Source organism: Myotis brandtii, unplaced genomic scaffold (genome assembly GCF_000412655.1).
Source record: "Myotis brandtii unplaced genomic scaffold, ASM41265v1 scaffold283, whole genome shotgun sequence".
NCBI lineage: Eukaryota > Metazoa > Chordata > Mammalia > Chiroptera > Vespertilionidae > Myotis > Myotis brandtii.
This window is the reverse complement of record NW_005360809.1, coordinates 63,402-64,127: the sequence shown is the minus strand read 5'-3', so window position 1 is coordinate 64,127 and position 726 is coordinate 63,402.

Below are 726 nucleotides of genomic sequence, written 5' to 3'. Positions count from 1 at the left end.
ATTAAATTTACTCTTATTTCATAATGTGTTACTAACAACATGGAATCATGTTTTATTGCAATTGTAACTGATTATTGCTAACTAAAAACAAAAGTATTCTTTAAAATGTTTATTTAGTATTTAGTTTTGATTATTTATTTTGTATCCTATCTCTTATTAGTTCTGATATCTTTGATTGTCTCTTGAACTTTCTAGTAATATTATTATATTCTCTTAGAGAGCTTACCTGTCCCTTTGCCATGTGAGGATACAATACGCCTGCAACCTGGCAGAGGGCCCCCACCTGACTATGCCAGCATCCTGATCTTAGACTTCCAACCTCCAGAACTGGGAGAAATAAATTCATTGGTTTATAAGCCATACAGTCTGTGATATTTTGTTATAGTAACCTGAATGGACTAAGCCAGGTGTCCTTGTTCCTCACTGACAATTCTAGGTAATTCCCTCTCTCTCCTCTTTAAACATAAGCAGCTCTGAATCTCTTCACCAATTTCTACTAAGTACTATTTCACCTTGTGGTAATTATCTAATGACTAGAGACCTGGTGCATGAAATTTGTGCAGGGTAGGGTCCCTAGGCCTGGTCTCCCCACCTCCTCCTTCCCTTGCTCCCTTAGCAACCCGCTGCCACCACCACTGGTCAACCGTCATGTTCTGTGCTGCCCCTGGTGGTCAGTGCACATCATAGCGAGAGATCAAACTCCTGCTCTCCTGGTCAAACTCCTGA